This window comes from Boleophthalmus pectinirostris, unplaced genomic scaffold (genome assembly GCF_026225935.1).
Source record: "Boleophthalmus pectinirostris isolate CB_2022bp ecotype Guang Dong unplaced genomic scaffold, ASM2622593v1 HiC_scaffold_1749, whole genome shotgun sequence".
Classification (NCBI taxonomy): domain Eukaryota; kingdom Metazoa; phylum Chordata; class Actinopteri; order Gobiiformes; family Gobiidae; genus Boleophthalmus; species Boleophthalmus pectinirostris.
Window position 1 is genome coordinate 5,181 of NW_026571122.1, and position 19,820 is coordinate 25,000.

A 19,820-nucleotide genomic window follows, 5' to 3' on the forward strand; every position below is an offset into this window, starting at 1 on the left:
TGAATCCTCTGCTTCTCATTGGTGGATGACTCTCTGGTCGGTTCCTGTATTCTGGTCCCTGATTGGTCGGGCTCCTCTACACCTGGCCAATCCCGCCTCACCTGAAGCCGCCTCCCCCTGTTGAAGCTGATGCTCTGCAGCTGTTCAGGGCTGCTGGACTTTGTCACACTCTCACATTTTGGGTGTGTCTCATTTAGTGTTACACAACTTTGGGTGTGAGACACTAGTTTAGTTTAGTTTAGTTTAGTTTAGTTTAGTCCTGGTTTGTGTCTTTTTAGTCGTCATTTAATTCTGTTTGTAGGTTTGTTTGACTTTATTGTGTTTTAGTTTTAGTTTTTTTTTTTTTATAAACCTACGTGACTCGTTTTTTCAGACACAAAACTCGTTACATGTTTAATCCTGTTATTCTGTTTTCTGTGGTTAATCGTGGACATATTTTAGATCCTTTTGTTTATTTATCTGTCACATTCCTGTTCATTAAATGACTTCTTTATTTTATCATTTTACATCTTGGTTTTTTTTTGTTCCCTCCCTGACTCTCCCTCGTATCAACGTCACAAACTCACAGAAGTCGTCAGACTGGATTCTTCCTGTTGATCAAAATCCCAACACTCCCTGGTGTTAAAGACGCGTTCCCTCTGCCTCTTTCAGCTGTTTCAAACAAGGTATGACTTTATTCTTTCTAAAGTGCATTTGTATTGTTTGTGTTTGTTATAAAAGCAGTATTTTCCTTCAGGTTTGCAGTAACTTGTAAAAGTCTTTGTCTCCTGCTCTAGTTTATTGTCTGAGTCTTAATGAAGAAACCAAGAGCTCCTTTTAGTCGTTCAAACATCATTCTGTTTATTTCATCATGTCAACACTTCATTGTGACGTTGTGTGTTGTTCAGTGTTGGGGAAGTGACTTTGAAAAACTCTTTAGTTACTCATTACTAGTTACTTGTTCAAAATGTAATCTATTACACTACTTAGTTAGTGCCTCAGCAAAGTCACTTAGTTCATCCCTCCCTCCATCACCAGAACAAAAGGGAAACTGGTCGCACTTCTGGCATCAGCTCCTAAAACTCTGTTTATCACTTTACACATAAACGCCAAACCAGAGTTTTACACAATCTCCACTTTCGCCTGAGTTTTTAGAAAGATTTGTTTTCAAAGGCAAATTTGCCGTTTGTGTGTAAAAGATGGAAACAAACAAAGGGAAATGCCCTTGTTTTAAAAAAATACCCGTGTACATGTAAACGAGGCCTGAAAAAGAAGAGTTTAATTTCTCTGAAAGTCCAGACTTTATTTCAGGTGTGAATAAAGACGAGCAAACTCTGATCCGAACCAAACAAGAGTCCGTTTCCAAACAGGTTTGACATAAACATGCAAGGGTGTTTTCACACCACTGGCTCGATTATTTGGTCCGCACCAGGAAATAAACTTCAATAAAATTCAACTGATGTGTCTCTGTTTCCCGGGAAAACAGCAATACCTCCAATTATCAATACTGATGTTCCCTGTTAAGACCACGAGCCGTCCTCATCTCAAACTATCACCATGAACTCATAAAACAGGAACATGTAGAACTTTGTACAAACTCACCACATCAGCCCAGAGCAGAAGCTCTGAGATGCAGCAGCAGCAACAGTGATAAAGAGGAGCACTCACCATAGCTCAGCCCCTCAGGACGGGGCTGAGGTCTGGTCCTTGGTCTGGTGTCGTCCTCCGAGCGCGTTGGTCAGATGGTCCAGAGACTCCGTCCTCCATGTGCTGGTTCCAGATGGGGGTGAGCAAGACCAGTGCACAGTGGACTGGGTCCAAACAGGTACGTTCCATTGTCTGTGCGCTGGTTCCGTGTGGGAAAAGGGAGAATGTTCTGTGGACTACAGGTCCAGAACCGTGGCTGGGTCTGAGGCAGTGCAGCATCTGGACAGAAGCGTGAGTCCAGTGTGGTTGGTTTGGTTGGTTCTATGTTTTTCTGAGCGTCTGTCCATCGTGCTCTTGGTTTGTCCCGGGAAAAGTTCTTCTCAGGCTCCTGACACCACTCTCCGCTCCAGCTCCTCTGAGCCTGGACAGAACCGGAGCTGCTCCTGCTGGATCAGGACTCTGGTTTGGATCTAGTCCGACTGTATTTCTCACACGAGGCTAAAAGCAGGACATTTTTAAAGTTGAATCAACTGAATTGGCTATTGCCTATTGCCATAAATTAATTTTGTTAATGAATAGCCTAAAATAACAAATGCTGTTGCTACATTAACACGGGGAACACTGGACCTCTCTGTGTGTGCAGGTCCTGAACAGAGGTACACATTCATAATATTGACTCACTCTGGAGCCACATGTTCACACCTTGGTTCTTGCTCTGATCATCGTGTATCACATTCTCTGTATTTGCCATTGTTGGCCACATATTTCAAAAATGAATTGCGGCTGCATCTGGAGAACAATCTGTTACTGCACTCGAGTCGTAAAGCGCGTCGTTTCAGGCAGAGGAGACGTGTGTCCTCCCATGTTGAATTTCAAATAATTTATTTGGACCTGCTGTCTATGGTTTGGACCCGAGTTCGCGTTCACTCCAGAGGAACCACACCAGAGTTTGGCATTTGGTGCGGATTCAAGCGAACCAGGACCACCTCTTTTTTGATGTCTCGGTCCACTTGTTTTAGTCCGGGTCCGAGTCTGATTGACGCTTTCACACCAACGAAAACAAACCAAGCTAAGAGCTTTTGGTTTGAATGGACTGTTGGGTGTGCACCAAATACTATCAGTGTGAAAGCACCCTAACTGTGTGTTCAGGAGAGAAACATTTCTGACATGTTTAAACATTCGTGTTGTTTGGGATGAATGTTTTGTGTGTTTTTCCTTTTGAAGCAAATGAACAGAGCATGGATCAGAGAAAACACAGAGAGGACGGAGCCCCTCCCTCTAAAACCACTCACCCCCCCAAAGCTCAGAGGTAAGGGACCATCTCTAACGCTCCACCACTGTTCTCCATGTCAGAGCTCAGACTAAAGCCACTGCTCCATCTGTGTCCACAGACCTGCTCCTGGGACCAGCGCCCACTCATTCAAGAGTGACGACTCTATGGAACATGGGATTACATTTAAAAGAAACATGATCCACAGTAAGTCAGACTCACAACACCTTATAACGTCACGACTTTATGTGAACAAACATTTTGATATAATGTGGGTGACGTGGTTTTAATGAAACTAAAAACATGTCCAGGAGTGGTCCACAGTTCACAGAGAATCACATTAACCTTTACATACTGTTCAGGTCAAATTTTACCCGTTTTGACATTCAACAGTAGAAAAAATACCCTAAGCATCATTCTTTTATCCTGAAATGTGATGACTTTTCCTAAATTTTGCCAAAATACACAAAAATGAAAATATTTTAAAATGTTATACTTTTGTACAGGTGCTACAAATTTTGAGACACTGAGGCTGTTTCGGGTCAATTTTGACCCGTATCTATTAAGATGGATTTTAGCTCTATCAGTGCAGGTGAAGCAAAATGGAAGTTTTAGAGAAACTTCAAACTGTGAAACTGCACAGACCATGTTTGTGTGCATATTTTTATGGCACAGTGGTGACAGAGTTCAAGAAGTCACTGTTTTGAGATTCCCCCATGCCCCAAATTCACAGAGACAGACGCCTGTTGGTTTTTGAAGGGGGAAAGGAGAATCTCAAAAAACTGAAAGGACTGATCATCCTGTTTATGGTGCACATAAGCAACACAATTCAATCAAGTGGGGGAGAGATCTTTTCTTCTAAGTTTGAGTAAGTTCACTCAGGACACCACAGTTGTCTCATACATGTAAAAGAAGAACAAGAATGTCATCCTTATGAGCACATTACATATGACTGCAGAGGTGAGCTCCATCATCATCATCATCAGTCATCATCATCATCATCATCATCAGTCATCATCATCATCAGTCATCATCGTCATCATCATCATCAGTCATCATCATCATCAGTCATCATCATCAGTCATCATCATCAGTCATCGTCATCATCATCATCATCATCATCATCATCATCATCATCATCATCATCATCAGTCATCATCAGTCATCATCATCATCAGTCATCATCAGTCATCATCATCATCATCATCATCATCATCATCATCATCAGTCATCATCATCATCAGTCATCATCATCATCATCATCAGTCATCATCATCATCATCGTCATCATCATCATCAGTCATCATCATCATCATCATCAGTCATCATCATCATCATCATCGTCGTCATCATCATCATCAGTCATCATCATCAGTCATCATCATCATCATCATCATCATCATCATCAGTCATCATCATCATCAGTCATCATCATCATCATCATCATCAGTCATCGTCATCATCATCATCATCAGTCATCATCATCATCATCATCAGTCATCATCATCATCATCATCATCATCATCATCAGTCATTATCATCATCAGTCATCGTCATCAGTCGTCATCAATCATCAGTCATCATTATCATCATCAGTCATCATTATCAATCATCAGTCATCATCAGTCATCATCATCCTTGACTACAATGCCAACAAAGGAGGAGTGGAAAACCTTGACAAAGTAACAAGCACAGCTGCAAGAGCAGAACCTCCCGCTGGCCTGCTTTTCTGGCCCGCTTTGTCTATGGAGTGAGCTGAACACGACCTGGAGGAGGTTCTTTTCTGGAGGAGCTTGGAAAGGCCCTTGTGGCTCCCTATATACAAAGGAGACACCAGCTATCCCACACAGCAGCTTCAGCAGCATTGGTGAGGCCAGTGCAGTGATCTGAACCTGACACTGATAAAGAAATCACACCAGAAACCAACACAAGGGCACAGAAGACAAGAAGATACAACTTTAGCCCTGCAAAGAAGAACTGCAAAACAGATACAACCTGCTGCAAATGTGGGAAACACAGAAACACAGTCCACACATGCAAAGTTTCCTACCACTCCTTTGAATGCACTGACTAGTTTGAAATAAGCATAAGGGCCGCAGTGGATAAACATGGATATATTATGAATTCCAACAGTTCCGGAATATTCATGTAATTTTCAAATGCAATAATATATATAAAAATCAGAATGGCTTTTATGTTTTTAGGTGTTTTGTAAAACAGGACTATGATACTTGTGATAGTAGATGTTTTTCTCCAAAAACGAGTGTTGTAAAACTTACAAAAATATGCTCTTCTTTCTCTCAGAAACATTATATTTATATATTACACTTATTTATTAATGTGGGACAGTCTATTTAGTCATTTTAAATAGATCTGTAGCTCAAAATTTGGTTTAGACACTTACTATGAAGGAATTCTTGTTCAGGGTCAAATTTGACCCGAACCATACTATGAAGGCTTCAGAAATGAAAAGTATGTAAGGGTTAAAATCAGGATAAGACACATAAGTCTGTTCTTTGTTCCATAATTAAAAGTTTCAAAATATATAAAGTGGATGTGTTTGTTGTTGAATGTGCCGTACTGAAGCGTCTGTGGTGAAGGCCTCATGAACACTTTGTAGAACCTCCTGAAGTATCTGACCTGAGTCAGAACAGTCCCATGTGTTTTACTGTGACTGAAGTGTGTTTTCTTCTGTGTCTCAGGATCCACCAGAAACATCCTCCGTCTGAACCTGGTCCCAGCTGTGAGTCCCTCAGGAGTGACTGGTCTATGAGAAGTCCAGTGAACTTCAGGAGAGAGCTGTGAGTGAGCGCTGTGTATTATGGTGCATGATATTATAAGTATATGGGGAATTATATCTGGTACACGGGTTATTTAGTGTTTCACAAATTCTGTCACTATAATTAAAAATGTAAAGTTTGTCCAAAACAGTGCTCTGATTTATCATTTAAATTTAAAGTCCAAATGTATTTTCCTGTTAATAAAATCCACCAGACTCCAGCACAGACCAGAGTCTTCTGAAGTGTCCCCCACCTGTGAGTCCCTCAGGAGTGACCGCTCTATGGGAGAGACACATCATTTTGCCACAGAGCCATGAGTTTCCTCAAGTGTTGAATAAAAGTGTTTAAATGAACCTAAGTGTTTCATGTGTCTCTGTCACAGAGGGGAGCAGCCGGGTCCAGAGGTCTCCAGTGGTCAGCACCATCAGACACAGCTGGACTCCATATTTAAGGTCTGTCATTCACTAAAGTTTGGAAATGTTCAGATGAATGAAGCTTGTGTCACACAGATCTGACACTGACTGCATTTGTGTTGTTTATAATGTGTCTGTTCAGCTTCTGGAGGAGGACATCTTCACTTTTGTCCAGAAGGAGCTGAAGAAGCTCCACAAGGTTCTGAGTACAGATGATCCAGAAGGTTTAGATCCTGTGGAGGATGAGGATGAAGAGCAGAGGAGCTGCAGTGAGGCTGTTCTAAAGATCACACTGAACTTCCTGAGGAGGAATGAAAGCAGAAGGAGCTGGCTGAGCGTCTGTGGAGCTGTAGGACCATTTAACACATTTAACAAGGTGCTCACAGTCATTTTATCTTCTCTGAGACTCAGGTCTGTATCTGTTGTCTTCATTCAGGGAGTGATTCTGGAGTTTGTCGGCGTAAACTGAAGTCTGACCTGCAGCAGAAGTTTGAGTGTGTGTTTGAGGGCATCGCTAAAGCAGGAAACTCCACCCTTCTGAATGAGATCTACACAGAGCTCTACATCACAGAGGGAGGGTCTTCAGAGGTCAACCAGGAACATGAGGTCAGACACATGGAAACAGCCTCCAGGACACCAGGCCAGCAGAGAGACAGCCATCACATGTGAAGACATGTTTAAAGGCCCAGCTCACACACATGGAGCCATCAGAACAGTGCTAACAAAGGGAGTGGCTGGCATCGGGAAAAACAGTGCTCACTCAGAAGTTCAGTCTGGACTGGGCTAAAGGTGAAGCCAACCAGGACATACAGCTGCTGTTCCCGTTCACTTTCAGAGCACTCAATGTGCTGAAGAAGAGAAGATTCAGCTTGGTGACACTTGTTGGTCACTTCTTTAGTCAAACACAAGCAGAACTCTGCAGCTTTGAAGACCTCCAGGTGCTCTTCATCTTTGACGGTCTGGACGAGTGCAGACCTCCTCTGGACTTCACCAAAACCGAGGCCCTGACCGACCCCACAGAGTCCGCCTCAGTGCACGTGCTGCTGGTGAACCTCATCAGGGGGAGCCTGCTTCCCTCCGCTCGCCTCTGGATAACCACACGACCCGCGGCGGCCAATCAGATCCCTGCTGAGTGCGTCTCCATGGTGACAGAGGTCAGAGGGTTCACCGACCCACAGAAGGAGCAGTACTTCAGGAAGAGGTTCAGAGATGAGGCCGACACAATCATCTCCCACATCAAGACGTCCAGAAGCCTCCACATCATGTGCCACCTGCCGATCTTCTGCTGGATCGCTGCGCAGTCCTGGAGCATCTGTTGAAAAGCAGAGGAGAGCTGCCCAAGACCCTGACTCAGATGTACATCCACTTTCTGGTGGTTCAGGCCAAAATTAAGAACATCAAGTATGAAGAAGGATCTGAGACAGACCCACACTGGAGTCCAGAGACCAGGAAGATGGTGGAGTCTTTGGGAAAACTGGCCTTTGAGCAGCTGCAGAAAGGAAACCTGATCTTCTACGAGAGTGACCTGAGCGAGTGTGGGCTGGACGCTGCAGCGGCCTCAGTGTACTCCGGAGTGTTCACACAGGTCTTTAGAGAGGAGCCAGGCCTGTACCAGGACAAGGTCTACTGCTTCATCCATCTGAGTGTGCAGGAGTTTCTGGCTGCTCTTCACGTCCATCAGATCTTCATCAACACTGGGATCAACCTGCTCTCAGAGAAACAAACATCATCACGGAAAAATGTGTTTACCAGTAAATCAGTGTCTTTTTACCAGACAGCTGTGGACCAGGCCTTACAGAGTCCAAATGGACACCTGGACCTGCTCCTCCGCTTCCTCTTGGGTCTTTCACTGTCGACCAATCAGAGCCTTCTACAAGGTCTGCTGACACAGACAGGAAGTAGCTCCCAGACCAAGCAGAAATCAGCTAAGTACATCAAGAAGAAACTGAAAGAGGATGTGTCTGCAGAGAGGAGCATCAACCTGCTCCACTGTCTGAATGAACTGAATGATCGTTCTCTGGTGGAGCAGATCCAACAGTACCTGAGATCAGGACGTCTGTCTGAAGGTGGACTGTCTCCTGCTCATTGGTCAGCTCTGGCCTTCATCTTACTGTCATCAGAAGAAGATCTGGACCAGTTTGAGTTGAAGAAATACTCTGCTTCAGAGGAGGTTCTCCTGAGGCTGCTGCCAGTGGTCAAGGCCTCCAACAAAGCTCTGTGAGTCTCCTTTGTTTAACAGGATGGTTTGGTTCAACTTCTACATAAATAATGTTTTCTCTCTCCAGACTGAGCAGCTGTAACCTGTCAGAGAGAAGCTGTGAAGCTCTGTCCTCAGTCCTCAGCTCCCAGTCCTCTAGTCTGAGAGTCCTGGACCTCAGTCTCAACGACTTGAAGGACTCAGGGCTGAAGATGTTGTGTGTTGGACTGAAGAGTCCTCACTGTAAACTGGAACAGCTCAGGTCAGAGGGGTTCATATTATTCACTATTATAACATAACCTGTTGGTATTTGCAGTGGAAAATAACATTTGATAAAAGTAACAAAGATATGGGACTTGTTCTTTGTCTCATTTGGGTTGAATGTTTCTAATGAATGGACTGATTACAATAATCTGTGTCCTCAGACTGTCAGGTTGTCTGGTCTCAGAGGAAGGCTGTGCTTCTCTGGCCTCAGCTCTGAGGTCCAACCCCTCCCATCTGAGAGAACTGGACCTGAGCTACAACCATCCAGGAGACACAGGAGTAAAGCTCCTGTGTGCTCTACAGGAGGACCCCCACTGCACACTGGACACTCTCAGGTATGGACCACTCTCACAATTATTCAACACACAAATGTAGTTTTATTAACTGATGTAACAGACTGGAATTAAGAGTTCTAAGTTAAAGCAGGACTCACGTGGCCTTTGTGAGTTTTTGACTTTGACTAGAAGTAGAGTTTTTGGGCACCACTCAACAAATGTTGAGAAATATTACCAATCCAATATAATCAATTATCTAAGTTAATTAATTAATAAATAATGAATTAAACAATTGTTCTGAAGGTTTGTAAAGTCTTGTCAGTGACACATATCTGTAAAAAACACTATCACTATTCACCAAAGCAAACTGTGGTTTATTTATTGACCAAGTTAAACAGAAGCATTTACATATGAAATATGCAAGTGAGTGTAGACTCCTCTAAACTAAAGACTGAAGATCAGATAAAACTTTAAGAGTTCTCTTAAGTTATGTGTTGAGTCTAAACTGATCAATTAAGCCATTCTGTGATATGTGCTCATACGACGATGGTTTGAAGGTCTGAAGTCCTCAGGGCATCAGGTCTGAAGAATCAGATGAGCTGAGATGGACGGAGGCCACGAGATCTAAACAATAACTCCAGACTCAGGCAGCGTCAGGCTGAAGGAACGCTGTATCCTCTGTTTAAAGAGGAGCAGAAGAAACCTTCCAAGTGTCCATGAGGTCTGAACAGTTCTGGTCACAGATTAAGACAAATTAAATCAAAAAGCTACATTATTAAATTATTATATTATTATCAAGCTACATTATTATTATTATATTCACCACAAAAATGCTAATATTTAAATTTACAAAAATGTGAAAGTTTTGCTTTTGGTCAGATCAGCTTCAGTAATTTGGATAAAACCATGTCAAATTTGGAACAGAGACTTCTTGTGCGTTCTCTCTCTAGAATGTTCTTTGTCCAGCAGAGAAGATCAGGAGCTGCTCTGTGTCTTCCTGTTTCTCTGTTCTCTCTGGTCAAAGGTCGAGTTGAACTGTTTCCTTGAACTGATGGGATCTGGTCAGTGATAAACCAGAGTATTTCCTGTTGTAAACACCTTCTTAAGTTTGAGTGTGGAAGACTAAACCAATGAGGTGAAGCCATGAGTGTGACTTGGATAAAGTTGAGTGGGGGTGAGGAGAATGTTTAGTGAAATTCCTCTCACATTTGTGTTATGAACCATTAACAGTTTTACACAAATAAAAGATCTTCTCATGACATTTACAGATGAATATTCAAACAACATTGACAATATTCACAGCATGAACAGTTCACTTCGTTCCTCTTCTTTCTGTGGAGAAAGTCTTTTAGCTGAGATTGTTCGATCAAACAGTGTCTTTTATTTGTGTCTTGTTCTGGTCAGTTTATCTGAATTTACTTGAGTCAGTTGGTTTCTTTGTAGATCTTGTAGCTCTTTTGGAGAGTCTTTGTGTAAGAGAAGTTAAAGATTGTCTCTGCTCGCTGCTGCTTACAGAACACAAGTCTCTATCAATCTTATCTTATCAATCAGCTCCAGGGTCCAGTTCAAACTGAAGCGACGCAGGGGAGGGTCGTGCATCCACAGTCATAGAAGCACAAACTACCAGGTTTGGTGAAGATTTCCTTCTTAAAGTTCTGATACCAGAGCAACAGTGAAGCGGGTGCTTCTCACAGTTTCATTGGTCAAGCTGTAATACTCAAAAACATACTCCACTGACTGTGAGAGGAACTTCAAACTATGTTCTAAAGGAAAGACTTTTCCTTTTTAACAATGAATAATCTGAATAAAAATGAAATGAAAATATAAAAAAGCTGCACTTGTACTCATAAATTATAAACATTTAAAATCATAAATGACAAACTTCAGAAGCACCAGAGGAGGCCCACGCACCACAGTTTGTGAACCACTGTCAGAGTCTACAAACCTTTAAAGCAGAACAATGTTTGTAAAAGTGACTAGAATATAAAGTTTTTAACTATGTTGTATATGTTTTCATTCTCTCACTCGATGTTGTATTTGGAGTGATTCAGACATGTTTGAAGAATCTTTATTCTCTTGTATTTTCTCCTCCACCTGTACAGGCCGCTGATCTGTGTTTACTTTTTTCTCCAATTGTATTTTCATCTTTTATTTGGATGATATGCACAGGATTCTGCAGCGTCGTAGAGTCATTTTCTCACTAGCATGGTACAGGTGACAGTATTTTGTTGTGATTCAGGCCGTTGTTCTGTAAAGGGACAGGTGGGAATCACCTCCTAATACCTCACAGGGCTCCAAACTTGTTTCTCTTATCAATAGTTTTTTAGATACATATCCAGTATTCATCCATCTATCTTCTTAAACTTTATCTTGTCCAAATGATAACATCATGATCCTCTGGTGTGATAGATTACAACTATAGAGCAGACAAAAGCACAATCTGTCTTCTTTAATCTCACATGAAGTGAAATTCCTCTGTGACAAACTCTGATGTGGTGTTTCCTCCAGACTGAGTCCTGCTGGAGAACGATGGATGAATCCGATCAGGAGATGTAAGTCTGACTTAATCCACTTAACTCTGGTTTATTTTATTATTTTATTTGTCTCATACAAACAACACTTCATATGCACAAGGCCATTATAATTATTGACTCTAGTTTTTAGTCCCGGGCCCCTGCCCCACGGCTCCTCTCCTCTGTGGCTGTGGCCTCAGACTGTGAGCTCCACCGCTGTGTCCACGACTAAATCCAGAGTTGTTCTTAAAGCAGATCCTGAAGAGTCCAGTCTGGAGCTGTGGAACTGCACTCATGTTTCAGCTCAAACATGTACAACAGTGATCTTCATTCTTCTTCTGGAGACAGTGGATTTAATCCAGTCCCCTGTTCTCCTCTGAGCTGTGCCTCTGCTGTCAGTCCTCCTCATCACCAGAACAACGGCAGATCTCACACAAACACTGGCAAAAGGACAGCAGCTGTGAACAAGCTCCTGCAACACAGAGCCACATGTCTCAGCCCCTGTGTGCACCAAACCCCATCAGAACTACTGCTGCTGGAGCAAAGGAGGAGCACCAAACCCCATCAGAACTACTGCTGCTGGAGCAAAGGAGGAGCACCAAACCCCATCAGAACTACTGCTGCTGGAGCAAAGGAGGAGCTCTGGAGCCACTGACACAGTCACAGCTGTTGGACTCAGCACAGGACTGTCTGGACACAAGCACAAGTGACTGTGGTCTCATATGGAGATATTTAAAGAGGGATGTGATGCAGAACAAAGTATTCTTTAAGTTTCTCCAACATTATAACAATGTTCCCTCATTAAAAAGCTGCCTGAAGGTTTTCGATCTCATCCATGCATGTTTGAGTATTTTAACACTCCCTCCTGGACAAACCCTCCTTAGGGTGAGCAGTACGAGGCTCCTATATTTTATGTTATCAGGTTCTTTTTTCAGACCAAGAGTTTGTTTTCCTCCTGACAGTTTGTTCTGCTCCCTGCGTCTTCCTCAGAGTCTCGTGATGTTTCTGTGTCGTGTCGCTCAGTTGATTTAAACAGGTTTTGTCTCTGTCTTCCTCTCGGTGGAGGCAGGACGACAGCGCCACCTGCAGTCCCACTTCCTCAGGACAGAATCCAGGTGTGTGAGAGGAAAAAAAGCCCCTCGTCCCGGTTTATCGTCCCATGGGCTTGTTTCTGTATTTTGTAGGATGTTTCGTATATGACGTTACATTTATGCTCCGGTTCTGTTTTGTCTTTTGTGTGGACGAGTTTTTGTCTGAGTTTTCTGTTCGTTTCACTGGTGTGTTCATATTGTGTTTTCTCTTTGCCCTCTGCACTTTTTCTGTGATGCCCCTGATGTATGAAAACAAACTCTTGGTCTGAAAAATAGAACCTAATAACATAAATTATTGGAAGAACAAAATGAACCTCATTGGACTAGTACGAGGCTCCGCCCACAAGCCTACGTCCCCCATGCTCCCACACGACAATTCTCCATAAATGTACAAAAACATGACACAAAACTGTACACAGCAACTGGACAAACCTGATGTGATGTGCAGGAGTTTCATTAGTGGGACGCACGCTGAGTGTGTGTGATAGTGCTCTGAAGGGGGAGTGACTTAGCAGAGAAGTAAATGCCCCTCTTTAAAGGAGAAAGTGTGTGTCCTGGAGCACAGAGGAGTGTAGGAATGTGTGGAGTGACGTCAGAGACTGGAGCTGCACTTTGTCACTGCAGCAACAAACTCCAGAGAAGTCCAGATTTACACTGAGAATAATCTGAAATAGACTGGTGTGGGGCTGTGAAAGGAAATGTTTTTACACTCACACAAATATGAGACAAACACAAGAGTGGAAGGATTAAGAAAGAAAAGAAGAAGAAATACACTGAAAAAAGACATGAATCCTAAATGAGTGAAGCCTTTAAATCCATCTTTCATGAACAAATGTGGCCATATTGTTGTAGAATTAAATGTGTGTGTCACATGTTGAGAGTGGACAGGGGACTAACTGCTGCTGTGTTGTGTTTTCTCTCCATCAGATTTCTGTGATCTCACTCTGGATCCAAACACAGCGAACAGAAAATGCTCCTCAAACTGTCTGACAACAACAAGAAGGTGACATGTGTGACAGAGAAGCAGCCGTATCCAGATCATCAGGACAGATTTGACTACTGGGACTCAGATTCTGTGTTCCACTGGTCTGACTGGTCGCTGTTACTGGGAGGTCCAGTGGAGTGGAAGTGTTTTTATATCAGTGTCTTACAGAAGAATCAGAAGGAAAGGAAACCGTTATGACAGTTGGTTTGGATACAATGATCAGTCCTGGAGTCTGGACTGTTCTAAAGTTGGTTTCTATGTTAATCATAATAACAAACGAACCCGCCTCCCTCAGTCCTGCTCCTCTTCTGGGAGAGTAGCAGTGTTTGTGGACTGTCCTGCTGGCTCTCTGTCCTTCTACACAGTCTCCTCTGACCAACTGACCCACCTCCACACCTTCAACACCACATTCACTCACACTCTGATCCCTGGGTTTATGCTCTATGATTCTGACTCCTCAGTGTCTCTGTGTGCTCCGACAGACTCACTCTCCTCGCTGTAAAATAGTCCAACATTTTTCATATATTTTTACATCACTGAACAAAAAAAGTGATGTTAATTTTAGTCCTAGTTTCGACTTGGCTTAGTCCTGCTTTAGACCTGGTTTTAGTCCTCGTTTAGACCTGGTTTAGTCCTGGTGTAGTCCTGGTTTAGTCCTGGTTTCGGGGGCTGATATCTCGATATATCTATAACGAAGAAAAAAAGTGATGTTAATTGTGGAGTTTGAGAGAAAAATGGTGCAGACATGAGGCTCACTTCAGTGTCTGGATGAAGATAAATGTCTAGTGTGAGAGATATGTGTGGGGGTTATATGTGTACGGGACCAGAACTTTATAAAGTGTCATCAAATATTTGAGAAAACCCTTCTCTCTCTCTGTCTCATCTGAAGCTCATGTGATTCTCACAACCTCTTGATTGTTCCATGTTGGTTTTTAGATGGACTTTCTTGATGTGTGCTTGTAATCCTAACTGTTCTCCCATGTACAACACTCTGGCCTTGTGCTCCTCATACCAGTCTATTGTTTCCATCAATCCCAGCTTGTTCTTCTCCTGATTGTTGATCCAGCCTTGTGTTGACCTGTTCTCGGATGAGACTAGGTCTTATCTTATGTGTGTGTATCATCCCTGTGCCTTATGCCCCCGTGGGGTAGAAAGACTCTGTCTGCATTGTTCTGTCACAGTTTAGGGACAGACGACTCTCTGTCAGGGACACGTCGTTTTGGGATTGTGTGCACAATTGCTTCAATAAATCACACTCCTTGATTCAAGACGACTTTTCACTTCTTTTTTCATGTTTGCAGTCGAGAAATTCCACAACAGGACGTAACATGTGAATTATAATCTGAAGTGAATGTGATTTGACAAAACATGAAATAAGTCCCAAAATCTGGTGTTTCCAAAGGACAGACACAAAAATGAGACAAACTAAATCAGATGTGAAGGAGCTGCAAGAAACACAAATGTTCAAATCATTTCATATTGTCACATAAAGCTTTTGTCCCTTTAGACTTCCTCACAGTGGGAAGAGGAACAGGATTGGCCTAAAACACACTAATGCACCTGCAGTGTTGTGGCGGCCTCTAGTGGTGAGGCTGGAGACTGCAGTGCAAACCATCTAAAGTTGTGTTTCTCACTGACGTCAACTCTGCTCCTGAAATGTGGGTCCACTGGACCCACATGTGCATTTGGCCGAGGACACTAGTGGGTTTTTAAATGTAGTTTAAACCACCTAAACTGCATCCCCGGCTCTGGACTTTTATTCCCACGACTATAACACTTGGCACTGCTGGCAGGATGCAGTTTAGGTGGTTTATTTAATATAAATGGACAAGCTCGGGAAAAAGGGAAGTGACCGGAAAAAAACAACAAACAACTACAGGACGGCAGGGACAATAGCTGACTGTAAAAACACAAAAATCCAAAATTACAAAAAACGGACAGACTGGATAAACTTTAAAAATTTCAAAACAGTTTAAAATGTTTCTACTTGTGTCGTAAATCCACACACAGTTTCCCCGTAGCACCGTTCAGTTTTTTTTTAAAACAGCGTGGCCCAAACACACAACAATTCATTTTAAAAATACAGTTTCATTCACACTCACACACAAACCATTTAAAAACCCACCAGTGTCCTCGGCCAAACGCACACGTGGGTCCAGCGGTCCACCCGGCCGCCCACGGACACTGACACCTCCCGGGCAAACAGCCAACGTCCCCTTAAACTCTGTCTGACTGTGACCCAGCAGCGACGCCCTGTGGTACCACCCGCTACATACTTATTTTTAATTACTTACTTTTACTTACTTTTATTTATTTACTTACTTAAAAACTTACTTTTACGTATTTTTAATTTACTTGTTTGTACCTTCTTTTTCTCGTGTGCTGTTAGATGCTTTTATTTAGGTAATTTTACCTGTGTCCTTTTTACTTATACTTTTACTTATTTTACTTACATACTTTTACTTATTTTTATGTACCTTTACTTACTTTTACTTTACTTACCTTTATTTATTTTACTCACTCTCTTTTACTTATTTACTTGTACTTACTTTTACTTAATTCTTTTACTTATTTTTACTTACATACTTTTACTTGCTTTGTGTTGATTAATTTTTCTTACTTACTTATATGTACTTATTTTTACTTACTTTTACTTACCTACTTTTGCTCACGTACTGTTACTTACTTTTATTAATGTACTTTTACTTATTTTTACTTAATTACTTTTACTTACTTTTAATTACGTACTTTAACTTACATACTTTTACTTAATTTTACATATTTGAATTTACTTACTTTTATGTACTTTTATTTAACTACTTTTACTTACATCCATTTACTTACTTTTACTTAGTTTTACATATTTTTACTTACATACTTTTACAAACTCAATTTTACTTGCTTTTTCTTACTTTTGCGTACTTACTTCTACATACTCAATTTTACAGATTTAGTTCTACTTACTTTTAATTACATACTTTATTTAAATACTTTTAACTTTCACTTTTAAGTACTTTTACTTAATTTTACTTACTCAATTTTACTTATTTACTTTTATTTACTTATATTTACTTACTTAGTTTTACTTACTTTTATTTATTTTTACTTATATACATTTACTTAATTATTACTTCTATTTACTTTTACTTAGATTGACTTTTGACTTAATTGACAAAATTTTTACTTTTACATAATTTTACTTAGTCAATTTTTCTTACTTACATACTTTTAATTACTTTTACTCACACACTGTTACTTACTCTTACTTATGTACTTTTACTTCAACTTACATCATTTAACTTACTTTTACTTACGTATTTTTACTTACTTCTACTTAAGTATTTTCACTTACTTTTACTTTTTTACTTACTTACTTTTAATTACTTTTATGTACCTACTTTTACTCACGTACTGTTACTTACTTTTACTTACTTATTTTTACTAACTTCTACTTACTTAGTTTTACATACTTCTCCTTACTTTTATGTACTTACATTTACTTACTTTTACGAACTTTTACTTAGTCAGTTTTACTTACTTTTACTTACATACTTTTAATTACTTTTACTCTACTGTTACTTGCTTTTATTTACTTACTTTTACTTATTTACTTTTATGCACTTTTACTTACTTAATTTGACTGACTTTTATGTACTTACTTTTACTTACTTAATCTTAGTTAGATAGTTTTATTTACTTTGACTTATTTACTTTGACTTTTCCTCCCGTGTTTTGTCAGTTTTCTATTGAAGGATTAGTGTGTTTTTCCTGCAGTACCTGTTTGAGCCACAAGAGGGCAGCACAGTGTGACATATGAAGTGACAGACTTTCTTTTCCAGTTTGGTGCTCATGTGTGAGCTGATGCTGCAGGGGGCGCTATTGTTACACGGCAGACTGTGGTTCTGTAGTGCCCCTCGTGCCCCCCGTGCCCCCCGTACCCCCCGTGCCCCTCGTGCCCCTCGTGCCCCCCGTGCCCCTCGTGCCCCTCGTGCCGTGCGCCCGTGCCTGAGCTCTTGTTGTTGTTTCTCCGAGTGACAGATTTGCGGCGCCATTGCTTCTTGTTGACAGCGACTCATTGTTTCCCCACGAATAATAATTCAGACTGATGACAGATCCTCAAGTCCAGGACCAAACCAGGACTAAACCAGGACCAAACCAGGACTAAACCAGGACTAAACCAGGACCAAACCAGGACTAAACCAGGACTAAACCAGGACTAAACCAGGACTAAACCTGGACTAAACCAGGACTAAACCAGGACTAAACCAGGACTAAACCCGGACTAAACCTGGACTAAACCCGGACTAAACCCGGACTAAACCCGGACTAAACCAGGACTAAACCAGGACTAAACCAGGGCTAAACCAGGACTAAACCAGGGCTAAACCAGGACTAAACCAGGACTAAACCAGGACTAAACCAGGACTAAACCTGGACTAAACCAGGACTAAACCAGGGCTAAACCAGGACTAAACCAGGACTAAACCCGGACTGAACCAGGACTAAACCAGGACTAAACCCGGACTAAACCTGGACTAAACCAGGACTAAACCTGGACTAAACCCGGACTAAACCTGGACTAAACCAGGACTAAACCAGGGCTAAACCAGGACTAAACCAGGACTAAACCAGGGCTAAACCAGGACTAAACCAGGACTAAACCAGGGCTAAACCAGGACTAAACCAGGGCTAAACCAGGACTAAACCAGGGCTAAACCAGGACTAAACCTGGACTAAACCTGGACTAAACCAGGACTAAACCAGGGCTAAACCAGGGCTAAACCAGGACTAAACCTGGACTAAACCTGGACTAAACCAGGACTAAACCAGGGCTAAACCAGGTCTAAACCTGGACTAAACCAGGACTAAACCAGGGCTAAACCAGGTCTAAACCTGGACTAAACCAGGACTAAACCAGGACTAAACCAGGGCTAAACCAGGTCTAAACCAGGACTGAACCCGGACTAAACCAGGACTAAACCAGGACTGAACCCGGACTAAACCAGGACTAAACCTGGACTAAACCTGGACTAAACCAGGACTGAACCTGGACTGAACCTGGACTAAACCAGGGCTAAACCAGGACTAAACCAGGGCTAAACCAGGACTAAACCTGGACTAAACCTGGACTGAACCTGGACTGAATCAGGACTGAACCAGGACTAAAACTGGACTGAACCAGGACAAAACCAGGACTAAACCAGGACTAAACCAGAACTAAACCAGGACTAAACTAAAACTAAACACCCAGGACTAAACCAGGACCAGGACAAACAAATAACAAGACTTTTATTCTTGGTCTAAATCCGGGACTAGTCTTTGGACTTCTTTCGACTTAATTTAGTCCAGATTTAGACCTGGTATAGACCATAAAGGACCGGAGCAGACCCGGGACTAAACCAGGATCAGGACCAACAAAAACCAAGACTTTCGCTGACCCAGACCCCCACAGACCAGGTCTAAACCGGGACTGAACCGGGCCAGACCGCGCCAAACCCGACACGCGCACGCCTCCCATTGTTCCCACAGCGCGTGCACGTCCCCGCTCGTGCACGGTACTGTACTCGGCCGTGCGCGCGCCTCGCTCACGGTCACGCGCCCTGGGGCTGGGGCTCGCGGAGTCTGAGCAGCGCGCGCAGAAAAGACACGGAGCTTTACCGCGCGGTGCCGCACGTCTCTGCCGCTCCCTGCCGCTCCCTGCCGCTCTCTGCCGCTCCGTGCCGCTCCGTGCCGCCGCTCTCTGCCGCTCTCTGCCGCACGTCTTTGCCGCTCACGTTGATGGGGACCGCCACACCGCGCAGGGACCATGCCGGTGATGAAGGGATTATTAGCGCCGCAGAACACCTTCCTGGACACCATCGCCACGCGCTTTGATGGAACCCGTAAGTCAGACCCGTTAGTCCGGTTTTCTCCTGCTCTGGTCCTGGTTTGGTTCTGGTTTGGTCCTGGTTTAGTCCGGGTTAAGTCCTGGTTTAGTTCCTGGACAGCACCGCCACACGCTTTGATGAAACCCATAAGTTGGATTCTTGAGAATGTTTTTCCTGTTTGGTTTCTGTCCTGGTTTGGTTCTGGTTTGGTCCTGGTTTAATTCCTGGTTTGGTCCGGTTTTAGTCTTGGAATGATCCTGGTTTAGATCCTGGATTTCGTTCTGGTTTGGTCCTGGTTTAGTCCGGGTTAAGTCCTGGTTTAGTTCCTGGACAGCATCGCCACACGCTTTGATGAAACCTGTAAGTTTGGTTCTTAATTATGGTTTACCTTTGCTTTAGTCCTGGTTTGGTCCTGGTTTAGTCCTGGTTTGGTCCTGGTTTAGTCCTGGTTTGGTCCGGTTTTAGCCCTGAATTGATCCTGGTTTAGTTCCTGGATTGGTCCAGGTTTAGTCCTGGTTTGGCCCTGGTTTAGTTCCTGG

General features: G+C 42.6%; 1 long non-coding RNA gene and 1 pseudogene across 1 annotated transcript; both read left to right on the forward strand.

Annotated features, from left to right (window-relative positions):
* Positions 1-551: 551 nt before the first annotated feature.
* LOC129408860 (uncharacterized) lies at positions 552-3,078 on the forward strand. The gene is made up of 3 exons (XR_008632122.1): positions 552-665; positions 2,851-2,935; positions 3,018-3,078. It is a non-coding gene; the product is annotated as an uncharacterized LOC129408860 (long non-coding RNA).
* A 2,307-nt stretch (positions 3,079-5,385) lies between these two features.
* Positions 5,386-13,988, forward strand: LOC110165176 (protein NLRC3-like; annotated as a pseudogene).
* Positions 13,989-19,820: the final 5,832 nt, after the last annotated feature.